Source organism: Balaenoptera borealis (assembly GCF_965194805.1).
Source record: "Balaenoptera borealis genome assembly, chromosome: 18".
Taxonomy (NCBI): domain Eukaryota; kingdom Metazoa; phylum Chordata; class Mammalia; order Artiodactyla; family Balaenopteridae; genus Balaenoptera; species Balaenoptera borealis.
Genome location: NC_138877.1, coordinates 78184226 through 78206839, shown reverse-complemented (window position 1 = coordinate 78206839; position 22614 = coordinate 78184226). Strand labels below are relative to the sequence as shown.

The 22614-nt window shown below is 46.9% G+C and overlaps 1 long non-coding RNA gene across 2 annotated transcripts in view; it reads right to left on the bottom strand.

Annotated features, from left to right (window-relative positions):
- LOC309615514 overlaps positions 1–15876 on the bottom strand; it is a 35084-nt gene extending 19208 nt beyond the window's left edge. The window contains exons 1-3 of one of the 2 annotated variants that reach the window (XR_014236898.1): positions 13346–15875; positions 4032–4142; positions 40–2740 (exon numbers count right to left, since the gene is read on the bottom strand). This is a non-coding gene — a long non-coding RNA (uncharacterized lncRNA). Of the gene's footprint in view, positions 1–39; positions 2741–4031; positions 4143–13345 lie in introns of those variants that run through there. The other variant, XR_014236897.1, reaches the window with a different exon arrangement.
- Between the last annotated feature and the right edge of the window lie 6738 nt (positions 15877–22614).

The window sequence follows — 22614 nt, the reverse complement described above, 5'->3', positions numbered from 1 at the left end:
GTAGAGCAGCAGCCTGAGAGGGGCCTGGTGAACCTCTGACCCCGAAGTGACAGCATCGTAGGATCCACGCGCCCGGATGGGGGCCTGGACACCGAGCCCGAGGACGGCGAGCCCCAGTCCTGGTGAACCGCACACATGGCTGTCACCACAGCCACTCGCTCTGGGCACCTGCCACGTGCCAGCACTGTGCGAAATGATCCGGGGAGAGTTGCTGATTTAGGAAAAACAATGGACTTGGTGCCCAGGCTCGAGGTCACGCTCACCTCCAGCTTCCTGAATCCCTGCCTTCAGGGCGGTCAGGGGCTTTCAACTACCAAGGACTATTCCAGCCCTAAAGCAAGGGACAAACTCGTCCTCTGGGAGCGTCAGTGATTTCCAGACTAAGTAAGGCTCTGCTACTTCCCCTTGGCTACAGAAAAGGTTATGCCACGTGTGACACTCGTACTATTTTCTTCACGTGGTTCTCGGCTAACAGGACAATAAGGACCGTCCCTGAAAACCCAGTAACCCTTTTTAGTAATACTTATCCAGCCTCACCCACAGCCCTCTCTCTTTCTCACTGCCCTTTCGAGATATGGTCACATTCCACGCAAGAACACTAGAAAGACTAGAATAACTCTCTAAACACACAGGGAAATATAAATCACAAACATAGATCCCCAGGACAAAACAAGATTCAGAATGCCCTGTGCATGGCTGATCTCACGAAACATCCTTCTAAAAGTTTTTTCTTTTGAATTAATTATGACAATTATGATGGTACCATGCATGTCAAGAAGACAAATAAAACTCTGTAAATGTTTCCAATAGTCAAAAATGCTGTTTGACAAGTCAGGAAGACATACAAATTGCTTTCTCCTGCGTTGCAGATGGGGCAAGGGCCCTGGAGCAGCGTCTGGTGCAGGTCTCTGCAGCCATCTGGGGGCTGCGGCGACCAAAAATGCAACACAGTTTGGAATGAAAAAAAACTGCCGTAGAAAGAAGGGGGAAGAAGAAGAACTGTGTATTTCAGGGGGTGAATTTTTCATGCACAGTGTTAGAAAAGGGAAGAAAAATGGACTTTACTCTTGAAAGTACCCACAAACACATGCTTCTCTGAGTATTTACAGGAAGAACAGGTCAACCTTCTGCAGCCCAGAAAGGCAACACCAGCAGGTGTCCGCCAGCCCCTGGAAGAGGGGAAAGTGCCGTGACAGTCCCAAAGGGGACAGGAAGGGGGGGCGAGAACTCCAGGCTCCTGGTCTCCCTTCTTGATCAAGATGAGCAATGAGAAAAGAAAGCGGCAGGGCGTCTGTGGAGCTGTCCTCCCGCAGCAGAGAAATCTGTCCCAGACGGAGAGAAAGGCAGACTACCAGGCGGCCTCTGCAGCGGAGAACCACGTCCCCACAAGGGCCTGCCCTGTGCTCCCAGTGACAGTGCGTGAGACATACACTCCACAGGCACCAGGGAAAGGAAAACGGAGCGAAGACGAAGAACACCATCAAACGGACCCAGGTAAGAATCCGGCAGAAACGCAAAGGTTGCGGGTGGGGAATAAGGGAGGGCCACAAAGAAACCAAGATGAAGCAGCAGAATTTAAATCTTCATTAAAGCAAGAACGAGCCCAACTGACAAAACAGAAACATCATTCACGGTTTGGAAGACAAGCTTGAGACACTTTCCTGAGTGCAAATTAAAGACCGAATAGATTTTAAAAGAGAAACAACATTATGTGCCTGAAGGGTAAAAACATGAAGCGTGCACCTTCCGAGAACTGAAATTTCACAAAAGCTTACTAAGTATTTGGGGAAAAAAATAAAGGAAAGAGACATACTCCTACACATGCACTTGTGGATTACATTTCAAGCATAGGGAAAAATACTCCTACAAACTTTCAGGCGTTAAGTGCAAAAATGCAGATAAATAAGCAAAGCGGAAGCTGTCCTCAGCTTCGTCACCGTGGCCCAAAAGGACAGGGACGCGTGGGCCCCGCACTCCGAGGGTGCACAGTGCTAAGCTACGGAGGCCCACCCCACGCAAGTCGATTTCATGTGCAAAAAGCAGCGAGACCATTTCTCAGGTATGAAGAATTCAGGAAGAAAACCACCTCCCCAATCTCCCTGAACAAGCTGTGTACGACACAGGGAGCCCAATGGGGACATGAACACAGAACTCAGCATGGGGACCTCCCGATATAACCACAGAATTAAATCTATACAATTGTAAATACGATTCTGAAATTAAAAGTAAAGATCAAAATATCCTTGGAAAACAAAGTATTATAAATTATCATCTTCATTATCATTACCATCGGGCTTTAAAAATCCCAGATTACATTAAAATGTTTAGAAATTATTTCAGGGGCGGGGAGGAGAGATAAGTTCCCAATCCTTCATCACAGCTGAGAGTTAATTTTTGACATTGGTAATAAGAGGACAATAGATTGAACTCAGGTCTTAGAAACACTAACGGTAGCCACTAAAGAAAGAAAAAAACCCTAAGTTTATATTTTTCGAACCGGTAGAGGTAAAAACATGTAATTTCTTTAGAGATAGAGAAATGTGAAAGGAAACGTTGAGAATAAGAAATGCTTGACTTAGAGATTAAATGATGATCAATGGGAACCAAACATAGGTATTATTTTAAAACCCCACAAGGGATGTGAATTCAAAATGGAGGCTCCGTAGTCTGTACTGTTTCAGTGATGCTTTGCACAGGCCAAAACGAGGATGCCCCTTGCATTCCTATCATTCACCAGTGTCTGGAAATTGGGGAAATTAGGAAGAGGCAAAATTATCATTATTTTCACATAGTAGGATTTTTCTCCTCCACCACTCTCTCAGAAAATAATAGTAAATTGCCAAGTAATGTAAACTTCAGTATCTACTTAGACAACTAGTAGAAAAACACATATGCAAAAATTAATATAATTCCTATATATTGGCAATAATAAAAAAAACTGTTCAGAATAACCATACAACATAAAAGACAATAAAATAAATACGATGAAACATGTATCTTTATCAAACAACTATTTCCTGAGGGAACAGGTACAAATAAAATATGAAGCATATAATGTTCCTAGCAAGGAAAGCCATAACATGTATTACAAAAATGTCAATTCCCCCCCAAATTATTTAATAAATTGAAAGAAATTCCAACAACATAGTTCTGCACATTTTAACTAAATTATATTAAACTTCATAAGAAAGTATAAGTGGGCAAGGAAAATAAAGATCATTAAAGAGGAAAATAATGAAGAGGTGAAGCACAGCTACATATTAAAACATAGTACATAAGAAGACACTAATGCAAGTAGCATACAACCGCCATAGACGAGATAAACAGTCCAATGATATAGACAAAAAAGCAGAAATAGAACCAAATTATGTTTCAGTCCTTAATGTGATATAAGAATGCATTTTAAATCAGTGGAGAAAGAATTATTAAATAAAATCTTCCAAAATAATTGCTTCACTATTAGTAATAAAAAAATAAATGTTGACACTTGTACTCACATCATTCATCTAAATAAACTACAGGGTTACTGCAACAACAAAGCCAGAAAAGAACCAGAGAAGGAAAATTTTATATGCATAGCTATATGGTGTGAAGACAGATTTTGTAAACATAGCATCAAAATAGAAACACTAAGGAAAATTTTGATAGATTTGACAACCTAAATTTTTCATATCCTTTTACTGTTAAAAAATGCACAAAGGCAAATGACAAATTGGGGGAAATATTTAGAACATATACAATACCCAAAAGTCTATTAAATACCTCACTAAGTAAAAAGCACTTGCAAATCAATAGCAAAAAAAAAGTATCTCCAAAGAAGAATAGACTATGGATACAAACAGGCAATTCAGAAAGGCAGACCAATAAAGAGCCAGTCACCATATGAAAACTCTTTATCCTCACTAATGACCAAAAGAATACAACTTAAAACTAGATACCATTGTTTCCTGGTCAAAAGGGCAAAGATTTAAAAAAAAATAACAATACTCAGATTGTCAAGTGTAGCTAGGAATCAGAAATCATTCCCATACCTTATTGATGGGCGTGTCCATTTCTGGAGTGCAGATTTTCCAAGTGTCTCAGGTGCCCCGTAAATGTTTACCTCCTATTAAGCCAGCAGTTGTATTTCATGATTTTGTCCCCTAAGAAAAGAATGAGAAATAAACACTAAGATTTTGCCCAAGGACTTAAATTGTAATTTTCTACATCACACTTGGAGAATAAAAACCTAAATGTTCATCAAGAGGAAAATATTTTCAAATAAGTCAACTTAAATAACTATGCATTTATAAGGGACCACTGCATAATATTCAAAAATCATTTTAGAAAAGCTTTTCATGATATGGGAAAATTCTCATGATGCAATGCTAAGTGAAAATGCAGGATATAAAATTTCTCGTACATTACGATCTCTACTTAAAAAATTCACTTTTCCTCCAATCAGCATGCATTTATTTCTTCAATTAGAGCAATCACATTCAATATAATTTTTTAAAAACCAAACGGTGAGGAAGCATCTACAAATGAAGCACTTGGGGCCCAGGACCCAGCATGTCAAGTCATTCCTTATGTTGAGAATCCGAACACAGAGAATCAAATTGGAAGCCCTTTTTCCTCTCAGCTTAACTTCAGGGCCTGGCGGTGGGCACCTTGGGCTCCACCTGTCTGGTTATCTCCATGTGTGAAATACCAAGTCACCCAGGTTCTCTCTTGTTCCAGATGCTGTGTCTGATCCCACTCAGCAAAGCGGTCCATAGCATGTGGTCGGTGGACGTTACTCCAGGAAATGAGGGCATCACCGTTGAGTTGTGAATGAAACACGCTTTGGGCACAGTGGAGAAAGCAAACAATTGAAGGCGGGCGCCTTGGAAGTGGGCAGTGAGGTCAACAGAGACCTTGTTCTGGAGCCACTGCCTGCACTGGCCTGACCTTCCTCTAGCTTCTCTGGGTCAAGAAACACCTGCGGTGGAGGGTAAACAGCTCTTGCGTTCAGCGTGCATCACTGCAGCTGCAGTTTCCTTTTACCTAACCCCAGAGTGGGCCCCTGAAAGATCTTTTCACGGCTGTCTCCTCAGGAAATATTCCCTGTATTTACTCAGCGACCAGCAGTAGTTCTGCTGGGCTTGTCTAATCCAGCCTCTCATACTTGTATCTATTTTTCCATGTTTGCTAGTTTAATGATATGAAAGTAATCCCTCTCTCATGGCTTTACACCACATATTTAAATGTTCTTATTTCTGTGTCAACATTTTGTGTAAACATCATTTCAGTTCCTTCACCGTTTACTCAATAGAAAGGAGATATCACCCCCTACGTCTGAATTCTTAGAGATCATATTCTTCCCACCTATTGAGATGTTTTTAATATTTTTGTTTTGTTGCTGAATAATAGATTGCATTTTATGCTTCTCTAATTTAACGTGCTTACTTCACAAAGTAATTTTTCCTCTCGCTTTAAAAAGGATACAAATTGCTTTAGACACTTTTTAAAATTTTCACATTTAACTGTGTCACTCGTGGTGGTTGCAGAGCCTCTTAGCCCAGGTAAGGAACTTAATGTTGATTTTCCGTCGATTACACTCACGCCTTACACAACTTTAGACCTGTTCTTGGAACCCCAGTGCTGGCCCATCGGCGCTAGCTCTCCCTGGCACTGTCTCGGCTGCTTTTAACACCGGTTCGAACCTTTCCAGGCCCTGCATCCCCTCTGTCACTGACGGAGATGCAGCAGGTCAGGCTGGGAACGGCCTCGCCTTGGGGGGCAGTGTCTGGAAGTGATGGGGCAGGCTTCAAGACCGCGTTCTCAGCGCTTGCTGGCGGCCGGGGGGCCCTGACACCCCCTTCACCCAGGAGCACGCAGGTAAGGAACTCCCTACCTTCCTCCAGTGAGCTGCTCGTGATCTACTCCGCACACATTCCTGGCAGAACTCATTCTCCTCGGGGGAGGGAGGACTCACCTCTATTTTATCTCTAACTCCCTCTGGCTTCTAGCCGGCAAATCAGTCCTGCTCACCTTCCTGTCCCCTCAGAGCTCAGTCCTACGACTCAGTCACTCAGCAGACGTCGGGTCGGGTCTGCTCTGGGCCAGGCCTGGGCTGGGGCTGGGGATCAGCGTGAACAGGTCAGCGAGACCCCCTCGCCCTCCTGAGACTCCAGCTTATTCTGGACCACAGGGGCATGCAGGTTGGTCCTCCACCTCAGGCGCCTAAACTCTCGCCTTGAAGCCCCCCTCTGGGCTTAGCCCCCTCCCTCCTCACTCATAGGGCATCTCTCTTCCTTTATCAAGACTATTCCTAATTATCAACCACGAGGGGGCCCACAGTTGTACTCAGAAAGCAGCGTGTGTCACAGAGCTGGATCTTCTGCCTGGAAGGCTCAGTCTCCAGTCTGCTAGATTTTGCCTGGAAGAGACACCTATTCCTTCCAGACTGAGTGGAGGTGAAGGGGGCTGAGGGCTCAGGGCTGCATCAATCTCCTCTGGTGCATTTGGTTGAGACTCCCTGGGGACTAAGCAAAGGCGCGGCCACCAGCCAAAGTGCAGACTCTCTGCATGACCCAGCCCAGTGGGATGCTCAGAAAGGATGGTTTGCACAGGTGCTCAAAGCAGCATCCAGAGTGGTGGGGGGGGGCAGGGGTCATGTCCACCCAGAAGCCACTGAAGCAGAGACTTCAGGCCTCCCTCTTGCACAGCCCCTTCTAAGGACCTGGGAAGGGCCCTAGAAGTTTGTATTAATTGATTTGATTTCTTAAGCACCTTGTTCCACATTCCTATTCCTCTCCCTCCCCTGCTGAGTCATTTAGATGTAAGCTCTCAGTCTTGCTGGCTCCACCCTACATCAGTGCCTAATGAGTTTCTAAAAGTCCTGTCCCTTGCACTATGACATATGTGAAATGCAAGACATCACATAAGTATTCAGACGCCTAGCTCCACATTTCCTGCCCCCCTCGTCCCCAAGACCACTTTAAGAAGTATGGCAATCAGAGGGGTATCTGAAATGATCCAATAACAACAACCACAGAATTATGGTTTATTGAGGGTTTACTCTAAACCAAGCAGTGTGCAAAAAACTATACTTTATGTTATTTAATCCTTACCAGAACACAATGGCATAAGTATTACGGGGCCACAATCTCTTATCTAAAATCCCCAAGGCCAGTTGTTTTTCAGAATCAATGACTTTTCGTATTTTAGAAGGGAAATTCTACCAGATACCATATCTTATTTAACATGCCGAGAGCAGACCATAATGAAGCATATTAGTATTTCTGCAGTAAAGTGTACGAATATTCATTCCAAATGGTATAAAGGTCATAAATAGCTTCACATCAGTTGGGGTCAGGTATCACATGAGAGTCGACAGGAGAACTTTTATGTTCCTATCCTGTCTGCTATGGAGGGGGTCACCTACCTCGTCTAAAACTAGTATTCAGTCATTAACTAATCATCTAAATGAGAAAGGATCTATAGCACGGTTTTGTTTTTTCCCACTGGGATTCCTCCCTAATCTGACAAATTGGCCACAGCTCAAAGGAGTATTACTGCACAAGTTTGGTTTAAACATCAGTAAATAAGGGTTTCTGTTGAGCTGATGTGACATGTGCCCTAACCAATTTCTGCCCAAGAGTCAAGGCTTAAGGAAAGGTCCATGATATCAAAGAGCCATTTTATTTTTCCTAATGTGCTTTTCACAGATGATAGTGAATTTAACAACGAGTGAAGTATATAACAGAAGCTAAAATCTTTCTTGACTATATGTAGAATGGTGGCCTGAGGATCCAACTTTTAAAAAAATGAAAGCTCTAATAATTAAAAATAGAAACTCTAATAGAAAAGTTATACGGCAGACTAGATACAGCTAAAGAGAGAATTTATGATTGGAAGACAGACCTCATTGTCAAAAATGTACCCAAAATGGAGCAAGGAGAGAAAGGAAAGAGAAGGGAAATAGAGAATAGCATTTAACAGGTGTAGCATAATATGAGAAAATAGAATACGTTTCTGATCAGAATTCTAGAAGGAAAACAGAATGGAAGAAACACAATACTTGACAAAAGAATGGTTAAAATTTTTCTAATATTTTTAAAGGACATGACTCTTCATATTTAGGATGTCCATAAACCCCAAGAAGGGTATTTAAAAATAATTCACACTTAGACACATCCTAATGACATTGATGGATACAAATAAAAAGAGAGACTTTTTTAAATTGGAGGAAAAGAATAGATTCTCTAGAAGGAAACAAGATTTAGAAATATAGCTGATTTCTCAACAGTAATAGGGGAAACCAGAAGACCGTGGCATAATATCTAAAATGCCACGGGAAAAAATAAATGTTGACTTGAAATGATAAATCAGTTCAGTGTATTTTTTGAAAATGATGATGAAATAAAGATATTTCAAAAATCCCATGACTGACCCTCATTAGAGGCACTTTCATAGGAAGAAGTCTAGGAAGAGAGAAAGGATCCTAGAAAAAAAGTTCTGAGATACATAGAATGTTTATCAAAGAAAATAGTAAATATGTGGATTAGTCTAAACAAACATTAGCTGTGGAAAATAGTAACATATAATTTGTGTGATTAAAAATAACAAGCTAGAACTAAGAAACAGAACAACTGCAACATATAATCTATAATAAAAGCACTCTAAGTTTCTTGTATCATTTTTAAAGAGGGTAAAATATTAGCTGTAGACTTTGTCAAGTCAAATAGCTTATGGATTATTAATATTTCAGGGTAATCAATAATATCATAGAAATAGAATATATTACTTCCAAATTGAGTTGGAAAATAAGATGGGAGGGAAGAAAAAAATTCAATTAATTTAAAAGGCTGTAAGAATAGAAAGAAAAAGGAAGCCTAAGAAAGGTAGGACAAATAGCATGAAGTAAAATAGCAGAAAGGAATTTCAGTATATCACTAATCATAATAAATATTAATGAATAAAACTTTCTAATTACAAAGTTAAGATTATAACGCTGAATTTAAAAATCCCAGCTATATGTTGGTTATGAGAGATACATCTAAAATATAAGAGCACATAGACAGGTACAAATCAAAAACAAAAAAGGAAAAATATGTTCTAAACAAATAACCAAAGAACACTGGTAGTAATATATTGGTATAAGTTGAAAACAAAAATAATATGGGCTTCCCTGGTGGCGCAGTGGTTGAGAATCTGCCTGCCAATGCAGGGGACACGGGTTCGAGCCCTGGTCTGGGAAGATCCCACATGCCGCGGAGCAACTGGGCCCGTGAGCCACAACTGCTGAGCCTGTGCGTCTGGAGCCTGTGCTCTGCAACGGGAGAGGCCGCAATAGTGAGAGGCCCGCGCACCACGATGAAGAGTGGCCCCCGCTCGCCACAACTAGAGGAAGCCCTCGCACAGAAACGAAGACCCAACACAGCCAAAAATAAATAAATAAATGTAGTCGTTAAAAATAAATAAATAAAAAATAATTTAAGGCCAAAGGCATTACAAGAGACATTAAAAAAAAATGTTATTACATATTGATAAAGGGCATAAAGGGCTCAATTCAACAGGAAAATGTAACAGTTCTAAGCATTTTTGTTCCTAATAACAAAGTCAAAACATATAAAACAAAAATAGATGGAATTATAAGTAAATTTTGAGAAATCTAGCATCACAGAAGTAGATTTTTAAAATTCCTTCTGTAAATAATCAATAAACCATATAGACAAAATTCAATAAGGATATAAAATACCTGAATAACACTATGAAAGAGGCTCATGTAATAGGAACATAATAGAAATAGAGAATTAAATATTTTTTAAACTCTCAAGAAACATTTACAAATACTGACCACATACTAGGAAATAAAGTAAATTGCACCATATTTTAATAAGTTGATATTACACAGACACACAGTTTCTGACTGCAACAAAATTTTATAGTTTCGAAAATACAATTTTCTTTTTCAGTTTTTAGTATCTCTAAATTAGGATGTGTCTGACAATCAGGGACTTCTTATAATTACTGTTGCCATTTTCCCACATTTTAACATTTCTGAAATTCGAATACTTCTTGTATAGCATTTTAGATCCAACAAATATGTTAAGTTCAAAATCAATAACAAAATGACTTTTTAAACAAATTCGTACGTTTGTGAAGTAAAAAGTACACTTTCAAAGACTTCGTGATCATTTTATGATGTCAAATCATTACGCCATACACCTTAAATTTACACAGTGCTGTATGTCAATTATAGCTCAGTACAAGTGGAAGAAGAAAAAAGCCTCATGGATCAAAATAGTAATCATTATGGAAGTTAGAAAATATCTATTAAAAATATTAGGTATCAGTAATTGTGAGATGTGGCCAAGGTCATGATAAGAGGCAAATTTATAGTCTTAAATTATATTAGAAAATTTTAAAAGGCTGGAAATTAATAACCTGCAAGAACAGCAGAACAAACTCAACAAAGCAAAAGAAGGGAAACAATAATGAACAAAATGTAATGCAGTTGAAAATAAAGGTATGGGAAAAAGGATAAACAAAGCCAAAATTTGGTCCTTTGAAAAAGATTAATCAAGTTAACAAATCTCAGAAGAATATAAAGGTAAAACAAGTGAAAATAAAATATACATAGCATAAATGAAAAAGTAGGTAACTATGTATATACAACAAAAATTTAAATATCAAAGAGTACTAAAACACATCCGGGCCGAGTAATTTGGAAAAAATGTGAAAATAACAAATTCCTACATAAAACAAGTTATCCAAACTGACCCCAATAGGACTGAATGATCCTGAAACCTTTAAATGCCTTGAGTCAATATTTTAAAATATATCTACAAAGAAAATATGGATGGTTTTACAGATGAGTTCTACCAATCACTGTATAATTCCATGACGCAACCATTCCAGAGAACGTAGAAAGAATAAACATTCCTTCAACTCATTTTATTGGGCTAGTTATCAGAATCACAGATAATACAAAAAAAGACGACAGGCCAACCTTACACAAGAACAAAAACACGCATATACACAAATGCAAAAATACTAACAAAATCATTATCAAATAAAATCCATGTCCACAGGGAAGGACTTCAAGGTTACTTTTGCATTAAAAAACATTAAAACCCATATTGCTATAGTTATCATATTAACAGCTTAAAGTGGGAAAACCATAAACCAGACACAGAGACTTGCTATGTAGTTTCAGTAATCAGGACGGTGTGGCGCGGGCCTGAGGGCTGACAAACAAGTGAAGCACAGTATAGATGCTAGAAACAGGTCCACGCGCATGGGAAACCTGATTTCTGACAGTGTTGGCCTTGCAGATGAGCAAGGAAAGAATGGCCCCACTGGTCATCCACAGAAACCAAGAAGTGGGCTCCCTACCTCACTTCACATACAAAAACAATAAGTTAGTAGCCTACGTGTGACAGGGTTTTTTTTTTCTCATTTGGGAGAAAACATAGGATAACATCTTTACGGACTTCATGCGGATAAGGTTTGCGTTTGAACTGTCTGATCCCCAGAGCCCTTGCTAGCCGCCCCATGTGGACTCTGCTCCTCTAAAAGGAAGTAATATCGGAAATAAGACGTGACTGATGATATTTAAATAAAAACTAAATCCAAAAACCATTGAGATAAAAAACTCAGGAAGGTGAGGGAGAGGGAAGATTAAGATAAAAGTCTAAAGCCCACTAGATGTAAGTGAAAAAACATTAAAAGAGGTGAGATGAAGATTGAGGAACATAAGTTTTAAACGAACAGAATACGACAAGGATAAATAGTATTGAGAAAAACCGTTTTTACCAGGAAAAGGTTGAACTTGGTGTGCGAGCAGAGGGGGTCGTCAGCTGCTGTTGGCTGCTGCTGCCCCCGGGTAGGGTGCCCCCCGCCCCCCCAAGAGGTGGGACCCAGGAGGCCAAGAGGGATGACGGCCTTGGCCAGACTCTCTTTAACGAAGCTTCTGCCCCAACACGTAAGCACTCGCATCAGAGGCCACAGGTCCTTCCAACAAACGTTTATTTCATCTACCCATTCCTTCCACCTTCACTTACCAAGCACCCAGCTCCTTCCACCTTCACCTACCAAGCACCCAGCTCCGTGCCTGCTGCCTAGTAAGAAATCAACACGTGGCAGTCCTTCCACTTTCACTCCCCAAGCACCCAGCTCCGTGCCTGCTGCCTACTAGGAAATCAACACGTGGTAGTCGTCCCTATCCTAATACTATAGGTTGTTAACCTTTACAATTTCACCATTTTGGTCCCACAGTCTCTGATGATTCCTGGGCAGAGGGTGAGAGGCGTGACCTGAGGCTCGAGGAGGGGACCCCGATGACACAGCCTCCTCAGCCACAAAGAAGACCTCGAGTCTGACCCAAGGACAAGGAGGAGCCGCCGGACACTTTCCCAGGGAAGGGCGGTGAATTCGCATTTTCCGGAGGGGACCCGCGGGCTGAGGACCGGGCAGAGAGCGGAGCGGAGGCCAGGTGGGTGGCCACACCCAGAACAGGCGGTGGTGGGGAAGGTTCAGAGAAGTGGGCTGCGGGGCTACTTGGGAGGCAGGATGGAGACCGACCGGGAAAAGATGCAGTAAAAGAAAGCATCTTCTGATTTGTTAATTGGGAGGCTGGTGAGTCTCCTCTGCGGAGACCTTAGGAGAGAGAGGGCTCAGCGTGCAACCCTCCAACATCCTCCCGGGTGAACAGCCCACAGGTGAACCCACGCCCCAGGGTCTCCTTCCGGGAAGCTGCCGGGAAGGTGGGCTGGCCCTGGCGGCCTCAGGCCGAGGCTGCGTGCAGCGGGAGCCCGGCTGGGCCAGGCCAAGTGGCGGCTCCGCCCTGCAACCAGGACGGTGGCCGGCTCTGACCCAGCAGGGCCTCCGGGACCGACGGTCCTCAGACTTCACGCGCCGAGGGCCCAGAGCCTCACGGCTCAAGGTGTCGCTCCCGCAGCACGAGCATCTCCCGCGAGCTTGCTGGAAACACAGCCTCGGGCCCCTCCCGGGCCAAAACCTGCGTTTTGACACGATCCGCAGGAACTTGCCTGCTTGCTCAAGTTCCAGAGGCGGGGACCTAGCGCACATTTACGCTAAATCCAAACAAAATTACGAACACCTTATTTCCAGAGGGCCTGAATCAGATAAATACAGAGCACAGACAGGTAGGTAACCGTCTGTGTGCACGTCTGCGACAGGTCCACTGGAATTGTTTGCACTTGTTTACGAGCTGACCCACCCCGAGCACGAGTCGCCCTCCTCCCCCCCTGCCGGCTCTGCTCTGTTCCACTTTCCTTACACAGATTTTCACGTCTAAACTGACGAAAGCCGGGGATTCTGCTAATTATACACGCCACCTCCCGCACTCACAAACCTGGTGTTCGATGAGCATCACACAATAACAAAATAGCCAAAGAAGCCGCGAAGGAAACATCGTCTCTAACAGGAAGTGGACATTCTGCCAGCCCTGCTCTGTCCACATGCGGGCAAGTCAAGCCGAGGAGAGAGGGAACCGGCCTGGGAGCCTGTGATTCCCAAAACGCTCACCCGTGCTGCCCCACCCAACCCCCGCCTGTGCTTAGCCCAGCCCCTATTTGCAACGCTTTGCTGCCCCAAACCTGTCACTCAGCCTTACTCAAAAGGCCAATCCAAATCCCGCATCCCCTAGGAAACTTACCCATTTGGTTAAAAGCTGTATTTTTGAACCAAAATTCTAGGTACAAGCTAAGAGATTTAGCTAAATCATTATACTTATATGTACAGTCTTCCAAATAAAAATGTACCCAGCTTTACACCGAGATCACCTTGTTAAGTATAAAGTTGCATGACATGTCATTCTCTTGGGTAATTCCCAGCAGTTCAAGTGCACTTCTGCAATGGCTCTCTCGTTTATCAGGAGCTCTGCTTTCTACAGAATAAGTGGCGAGCGGAAATTATTAGGATGGGTTTACAAAAACAGAGCAACTGCAAAAGAAGCAGTATGCTTGAAAAAATGTTTGCCAGGACCTAAAACTAGGTAAGATACACGCTAACATTGGGACAAGGAAGTCTACGTGGCGTCAGGTCGGAAATGAGGGCAGTGGATGGGGAAACCCAGCTTGGGTAAAAGATTATGGAGAAACGGACCAGAAGACATTCTGTTATTACGCTGAGGAAGGGCCATGACCTCCCACTGAGAGGGCCGCCACTCCCGAGGGTCAGCCTCGCCCCTCCCACACCCACCCAGCCTGTGATGCTGTGAGGCTCCGGGCCACAAGCAATGGAACCCGTGACCAGTGTGACCGGCGCGGACGGTGATCGCTGCATCACAGGGAAGAGGAGCGGGTGTGCCCCTCATGCCTCACCCCTCCTAACTGGCTTCCGTAAGGCTCGCCACGTGCTACACTGACGCCACCTGAGCTCCCATGCCCACTGGCACAGGGGAGTGGGAAGCACACACTAATGAATAGCTTACAGAGTTGAAGTCAACATTTCCTGAATCCCTTCTGGGGAGGGCAGCCGTGAGGTCGCTGCAGCAGGCCTCTTCTAAAGCACTCACAACGTGTCGTGGGAACTGCTGTAAGGCTCACTGCTGTAACAAACTCTAAGCCTCTGTGGCCTTCACAGTGGATATTTAGTTTTCTCATAAAATCCAACCCACACGGTAATTAGTCCCTCAGACCCTTTCAAAATGGACCTACTGCCCTTCTGGGGTAACGGTACCATACGGAAAGGAGAGTACCCCAACATTCAGAGGAACCAGGGTCAAAACAGCATGGCTATCCGGAGACACAGAGCATCGTCAGGGCCCCGTCAGAGCAGACACTGAATGGAACCCGCCCGCCCCGCTCGCCTCAGGACCACTGGGCCACAGACCTGCCCGACGGTAATCTGCCCGATTCCTACGTGTACACCCGGACTGGGTACACTCCGTAAAGCTGGAACGGACGTGGGTGGTTTCCTAGACTGTGGGGTGAGAGCTATCAGCGTGGAGAGGGTTCGGGAAGCCTCAGACTCCCCACATAAGTTAGCCAGTCAAAGACAATACTGCTCTGCAGGACCTGAAGGATGCGAGGGTGTCTCCCCGTAGCTCATCAGTGTGTCCTTACGAAACCTCGAGGGAGCCCGAGGGCTGCAGGCTCAGCCGAGCAGCTGTGTGCCCGGTGCGGCCACCCCACCAGGAAAGGTTCCGGGGCATCGGGAACTTTGGAGACAGACACTGACCTGGAAGGCGCCCTGTCCACCCCCGACAAGAAGGGGGACCAGACGCGGCTCAGGTTCTCCTGGGGTGGACACACAGTGCCTCTGCAGCATTCACTCCCTGCGCTCTGCCACGGGGGTGCCATGGGACGTGGACTGTCCAAGTCCTCCGCAGAACCCACACCGGTCCACCGTATCGAGGCCATCAGACTGCAGGAGCCAGAACTGAAGGCCATGCTGAGACAGGCGCACTCCAGAGGGTGGGAAATAAACCCCAGGAGCCGGCACTTCTAGGGCCGGGAGGTGCCCTCCAAAGGGAAGGGGAAATGGTCACCACTCGGGCATCTACCATGTAGAAGGGGCCAGGCCCAGGGCCACCTTCGGGCTCTGCAGGCAGCACACTGCAGGCTGGGCAACGGGCTCCAACACTGACCCAGAGACATAAAATGCCCAGCTCTATGGGCCCCGAGAAGGGCAGGGGCGTAAGGCAAGGCCAGACGGTGGTGCAAGGCCCTCCCCATGCGCCCTGTGGCCTGGGAGACCCCAGTACTGGGTACTAGAAATATCCACGGTGGGGAAATGTCACGTTGGGTGGTGCAAGCCAACGGGAGACCCTCACCCTGGACCCCAGGGTTCGGGAGCCATGCTACCCACAGCCAAGAGTTATGCACGATTTGAGGGAAGGCGTCAGGTCTGCTGCAGGGCCCTCGCAGAGACGGAGCACGTGTCAGTGGACGTCAAGGAACGACGTCACCATGACTGCGTCCTGCGAGGGAACGGCCAGGTCCACCCAGTCTTCAGGCCCACAGACCCCTAGCAGTCCGTCCAAGCTGGAGGGGTGCCTCTGGGGTCATACACCCCCGGGGAGGGGTCCCAGCCCAATGCCCTCTCCCCCTGCAGACTCCTGTCTCCCCCTCAGCCACCCCACGGGGCGGGTCCCTCGTGAGCAGATGATGCAGCGGGACACAGGGGTGATCGCAGTATTTGGGGGGTGCCCCTGCCCAGAGCCCCACCCCAGGGCTGGCTGGGGCCTCACTGCCCTCAGCTCCTCCCTCTGCCCAGCCCTGCCCGGCTCACCCCCCACAGAGGCTGTTTTCGGGAGAATTCCCAGTAAACTTCCCACATGCAAAACCTGGTCCCAAAATCTGTTTTCCCAGGAACCCAAGCCTGGCGACTCTTTTAAAGAAAACGTTCTCAACTATCATCCTCCGGAGAGAACAGCAGCCCATACACTGATGGCTAATTAGCTTGCCTGGTAGACAAAGCCAGTGCCTGGTGTGGCACGCTCTATGAGAGAGTCACAGCAAAGCCGCACGGTCCCAGGACGGCCCAGCTCGACTCGCACTCCGCTTCCGGGGAAGGTTCCGGGAAAGGATGGGTGGTTCTCCATCCCCTCCGACCATGTGGAGCCTGTCCAGCCTGGGCACTTACTAAGACTCCGAGTCTACGGGTCTTCTGTGAATTGAGGCCGGTGGCAAAGAGGAAAATGAGGTCACCAACGAGGAAGGCCAGGCGAGAAGACCCTCGGCACAAACTCGCCCATCCGGCCTGGTGCTCGGGTGACAGCGCCCGGAGTGGGAAGGACACCAGGGAGGGATTAATATTTGATGCTCATCCGTTGTCGGTGGGCTCAGAACACCAGCTGGGAGACATCTAAGCCAGCTTAGTCTCATTTTATTAGCACTTAACCACCCAAAAGGATCAAAGTCAACAGAAATTCTGCTTCATAAATATCCTCAGAGCCCTAAGTCCTTGTAGGGAACGTACCCTTAATCAAGCTTATCAGACATTTCCCAGAACCTGTTTGGAGGCAGAGGTGGGACAGTCTACGGTGAAGACATGTCGCGATGTCGTGCCAGGTAGCGGCCGCTTCCCCAGGCACCGCCTCACCCTGCAGCGGAGGCTGCCTGCCCAACAGGTTTTAGGAAAACAGAATCCGGACTTTGTTTTCTTTCACTCCCAACATATGCCAGCCTCAGCCAGCCAACAACAAAAGCTATTTCAAGGCCCTGTGAGCGGCTCGGAATCAATCACGCCCTCACTTCCCGTCCACCCCGCGGCAGGTACAGAGGGCTCAGGAAAGCAGATGACAAGGCACGCACCTCCACCGGCCCGGCCAAGCGGGCCGCCGCTGGACTTCAGCCAACCGCTAGATTATAGCATCCCGTTTCTGACAAGATTACAAGCAGCAGATTAATCCTCTCCCTGCACCTTAATTGTGGGAAAGGTTTCCATCCCCGAAATCCACCGAAGGTTGATGACAGGTGTGTGTCCGAGCAAGGCCACCGGGATCCCGCCCCACCGCCCAGAAGCGGGGGGTCCACCCGAGACAGCATTCTCTGTGGAGCGCGTGCACACACCCACGAAAAGCACTCCCGGGAAGGCGCGTGTCGAGTTTAAACGACCAGGGCTCCACATTTTTTCAGTTTCAGTTTCATTTTTTCAGTTTCTCGATTTAAAAGCATTCAACAATTTTATTTTCTTACCATGCTTTTAAATTATGAAAAAATGTATAGAAAAGCTAAAAACGATAACACAGAGGTTATTTTTAGATATTTAAAACTGGAAAGCATTGTTCTTATTCCTAAAACCTGGCTGACAAAGACCTACTAAACTCACGAGGCTGAACTCAGATTCCTGATGGTATTGGCTCTGAGCTTCACTGCAAGATACACCTGGCCACCTATTTGGGGACAAGAGCATTCCCTTTCCTACATTCATGTGTGCAGGACAAGGATGGGAAAGGCTGCTGCTATGGACTGAATTGTATTCCCCCCAAATCGATATGTTGAAGCCCTAATCCCCCCAGGACTCAGAATGTGAGTGCATTTGCAGATGGGCTTTTAAAGAGGCGATTTAGTTAAAATGAGGCCACGTGGGTGGCCCTGATCTAGTCTGACTAGCGTCCTTAGAAGAAGAGAAGATCAGGACACAGACGCACACAGAGGACGACCACCTGAGGACAGCCCCTGTTTTGCTCAAGTTAGTTTTGGTTGGGTTTCAAGCATTTGGAATTAAAGTCTAAGGCATGTACAGCCAGAGAAATGTGCATGGTGACTTTGTTTATACTCAAGGCTGACCAGACAGGTGCAACGCAGAGCTGCTCTTCCACCATATCTATTTGGAAAATGTACACAGGACCTCACAGTATATTTATTTGGATCCCATAACATGACAATCTACAAAATATATCAGACAAGCTTACTTTCTTACATGAATTAAAGGTACACTGTGACTGATTCCTTACCTCCTTCAGCTACAGGAAAACCCATATCTGGATATGGGTATGTAAATTTCAAAGCTGCCCTGTTTTAATAGTCTTTTTTAAAATTGAAGTATAGTTGACTTACAATATTATATTACTTTTGGGTGTACAACACAGTGATTGATTCAATATTTTTATAGATTATGCACCACAGAAAGTTATTATTATATTATTGACTATTTTTCCTGTGCTATATATTACATCCCCATGACTTATTTATTTTATAACTGGTATTTTCCACCTCTTAATCCCCCTCAGTTATTTCACCCTTCCCCTCACACCCCCACCCCTCTGGCAACCATTAGAATGTTCTCTATATCTGTATTTCTGTTTTGTTATATTTGTTCATTTGTTTTGTCTTTTAGAGTCCACATATAAGTGAAAACATACAGGGTTTGTCTTCCTCTGTCTGACTTATTTCATTTGGCGTAAGAACTCATATAACTCAATATCAAGAAAACAAGCAATCTGATTAAAAAGTGGGCAGAAGACCTGAATAGACATTTTTCCAAAGAAGACATACTAATGGCCAACGGGTAGCTGAAAAGATGCTCAACATCACTCGTCATCAGGGAAATGTAAATCAAAACCACAATGAGCTATCACCTCACACCTGTCAGAGCAGCTATTATCAAAAAGACAACAAGGAACAAACGCTGGAGAGCGTGTGGAGAAAAGGGAGCCCTCCTGCACTGCTGGTGGGAAGGCAAATTGCTGCAGCCACTATGGAGAACAGTCCGGGGGTTCCTTAAAAAACTAAAAATAGAGCTGCCATATGACCCAGCAATCCCACTCCTCGGCCCCGTCCTTCCCCGTCCGGGGCAGCCGGTCAGTGGAGAGAGAAGACAGCAGGGCCGTGCCCGTCCGCCCCGGCGCACCCTCACCCCGCGAAGAACTGGGGCCCTGCTCACTCTTCCACGCGGCGTTTGGTCTGAGCAGAGGCGGGAAGACGGCCTCCCCCCATCCCAGCCCCAGAGCAGGGTTTCTGCGAGCTCCTGACACGCAGTCACACCCTCCTGGCCTTCAGAGCCAGTTTAAGGCAATAAAACCGCTCCACACGCTCAGTCAAGGTTGCCCCGAGAAGGGGAGCTTCTGAGGGACCCGCTGCGTCCTCTGTCCTGCTCCTCCCTCGTTCTTCCCACCTGGGACGCAGGCAGCTGCCCCAAAGAGGACCCCTGAGGGCAGGGGAGCGAGCGGGACCCGGGGCTGAAGCCACCAGGGTGGGTCTGTCACAGGCCGGGAAGCAGAACGAGGGAGCGGTGAGGACAAAGCAGGTCTTCGCGAGCCTCTTCTCTGCAAGGAGACCCTCAACCGCGTGCAGGAGCCAGGCCGAGGCCCGGAACGCGGAGGCTGGGCCTGGGGTCACATCCGAAAATGCGCCTTTGGCCCAACTCACGGTTTCAGATTTTACTCCAAACGAAGCGTATTTGGGGAGGAGGTACCTCTGTCCGCCAGTCTGTCCTCTTGGGTTAGAGGACTGATCTGCTCTACACAACTCACTGTTGGCTGTGAGAAGCGAGAGGGGGGACGGGACCCGCTATTTCGATGTGGAAGTGTTGGAATTCCATTTCCTCTTTGATGAAAAATTTGAAATGTTCACCCTGTCACAGAACAAAGGGAACTGTGAGTTCTGTTTCACCATCTGCAGAGCTGATTTCATGCACTTTTGACAGCTGCTATCATGCTTCTGACACTGACGACTTCCCCGCCAAGGGAGGCTGGGGGGTTCTGTGCCTAACCCGTACCTGCTCACTCCCAAACGCTAGCTTTCTGTAACCCAAGGAATGAGTTTAGCAGATAGCTTTGCCTTCAGTTTGGAAAACAGCCCCACAAATCCCTACTGAGATGATTTCCTTAAAGATCAAACAAAACCATCCTGATAAGTCACCTGCTTTGACCTGCAAAACATTCAGGGTGGGATCCTCAAAGGACATTCTGGCATTGGCCTTGGACCTTGGGGAACGTGGCCAGGTGGCACCTGGGCCAAACCACACTGACCGTGAGCCATCCCTCCCCGAGTGGTCCTGTGGGCTGGTCCTGTGTTCTCCCAGGGAGCCCCCGACAAGGAAAGCGTGGCCCCCTCACGGAGCTAGCTGTCCACAGAGACACGGGCACCACCTGCATAATCACAGACGCTGTACTAAAGATACAGAGACAGCGAAGAGCTTCCTGAAGTAGCGGTGTCTGCGTGCATCAAGATGCCCCACCCTGCCGCCCCGCAGACCGGGAAAGTGGGCACTCTTTCTTCACAGCCCTGGTCTTCCTCTCCCACCAGCTCGAGGCCCCTCCCGCACAGAGGACCCAGGATTTGACAGGAAGGCACGTCCTTCTGGCTCAGCATCGCCCTTCCGGGCCTCCTCCGGCTGCTGCTCTGGGGCCCCCACACCCTCTCCACCTCCTGTCAGGACCCGCCTGGGCAGCCTGCATCTAAACAGGGAGAGAAGGGAGGAGCAGGAAGATTCGAACATAACTTTCCCCGACCGCTCTGAGCGGCAGAAGATTTTGAACAGTGTGCCAAAGGCCATCCATCAACAAACTCTCAGGGCAGGCGTTCCTGAGACAAAGCTAGGGAACCCGTGGATGCGGGCTCGGGGCACGTCAGCCCCCCACCCCCAGGACGGTCTGGCCCAGCAGGAGAACCGCTCCGGAACCAGGCTCTAAAAAGAATCACTTTTCCAGTTTCACCCGGTTTAAAAACAAGAGGAAACAGGGAGATGCCACCACCATGAAAGCAGTGTGTCCTTCATGGGAAATCTCAGCAGGAACACTAGCTCTTCTCTGGCTTCTCAGTGCAGACTGTTTCCCTGGTTCCCCTTTTTAAACACCATGAGGTTCACACGGGTTCATAATAACGGGCTGAAACACGACCGCCCATCCAGTTCCCTGAAGGGCGCTCCTTTCCAAGACGTTGAAGATAACCCTGTGCTGTTTGGTAAACAAATGCCGGCTTAGGATTTCCCAAGCAGAAAGGAGCTGCACCAAGGAGGCCACGCATACAGGCAGATGCCCCGCCAGACGCTCCAGGGGATACGCTTGCGTCTTCACTGACATCAATGGGCCAGTGCGAGGTGGGAATGGATTTCATTAGTCCAGTTCATAACTTGCTGCCCAAATTTAATCAAATGCACAGGACGTGTCCTTCAAATAGGAGCACAGGGAGCCCTTCTAGGAAAATTATCATGCTACTGAGCTGCAAAACGGAGTCCTTCGAAGCTCTTTCATGGGCGTAAAAATAGCTGTACTTTCTGGAGAAAAATTATAGCTCCCCATTCCCAGGTTTTCTGCGGTCATTAACCTAGAAGCGTGGGGTGACACAAGGCCTCCCTAAAGACCCCACCACTCAGAAAGGGAGTCTTTCCCTCCTGTCTCCCCAGACAGTGTCATCAGGGTGTTGTCAGGCAAACAATGCGCTTATCTGGCTTCTTTTCAAGTCACCTGACTAACTGGAGAAAACAGAAACAGACAGAAAAGAGCGTGTCCTTGCCCAGGGCGGTAAATGTCACAGAAAGGCCAGGGGACTGCGCCTTGGCGGCAGCTCCGCTGGGTCTCCTGCAGCACTCCTTGGCCTGCAGGTGGCCGGCTCCATCCACCCCCCCCCACCCCCCCGCCCTGCCCACTGGCTCCGGGGCTGTGAAGGACGCTGCAAGACCCACAGACCCACGTCAGAGCTCTCATGAGCAAGGCTGCAGTCTCCTCCGCAGTGGGCGCGTCTGGAACTTGTCAGGGAAAGGTCCTGGGCGGGACGGGGGAGCACTGAGGCGTCCGAGCTGGCGGCTCCCTCCTCTGGTCCAGCCCGGCCGCGGGACGTGAGGGGCAGAGAACCCGGGGCCTCCCAGACCCAAATGCGCCCTCGAGGTAGAGAACCCGAAAGGAGTTTAGCTTAAAATGGAACCAGGGATGTGAATCGAAGAACCTCACACCTGCGCCCATGTGGAAAGGAGGCCTAAGAAGGGAGAGACCGAGTTCCCCAAACGCCCGATTTACGGAAAACCGAAACCCACCTCCTGACCAGCAACCATCCGCCAAGACTCTCTCCCGTCCTCAAGCCACCGGACTTGCCGTTTGGACGCTGCCCCAAACCCTCAAGGCCTCACCTGCAGTGGCTGCATGTGCATTTCCCTAATTGCAATTCCTGTGGTAGTTCCAGACAGACTCACTTTCTGGTTGTCTGCACTTGCCTCAGTTTACCTCTTCATTTA